Source organism: Penaeus monodon, chromosome 22 (genome assembly GCF_015228065.2).
Source record: "Penaeus monodon isolate SGIC_2016 chromosome 22, NSTDA_Pmon_1, whole genome shotgun sequence".
Lineage (NCBI taxonomy): Eukaryota > Metazoa > Arthropoda > Malacostraca > Decapoda > Penaeidae > Penaeus > Penaeus monodon.
The window spans coordinates 7857620-7857985 of NC_051407.1; positions in this window are offsets into that span (position 1 = coordinate 7857620).

Below are 366 nucleotides of genomic sequence, written 5' to 3' on the forward strand. Positions count from 1 at the left end.
TGGGCGAAGCCCAGTACCATCCTCCGAGAGAGTTGCTAGTCTGTGGCAGATCTTGTTTTACTCTTCTGTATATGTTCCATACTTGTATGTGGAGTTGATTGCTTATTCGCTGCCCTACATATATTCCTTGATAATATCGAATGACCTCTAAGACACCATCGCGCCTTGAAGCTTCATCTGCAATAATCATGGTGGGGTCGCGCAGGGCGAAGGCAGGATCTTCCCTGTTATTTGTCACAGACCTAGATCTGAATTCTCCATGCTGAATGACCAAAATGGTTACTAACTTCAGGTTGAGGGAAATGTGCAGTGAGGGCATAAATTTATAATGCAATTGGGAATGGGGTTGAGTACTTCGTCTAGCAA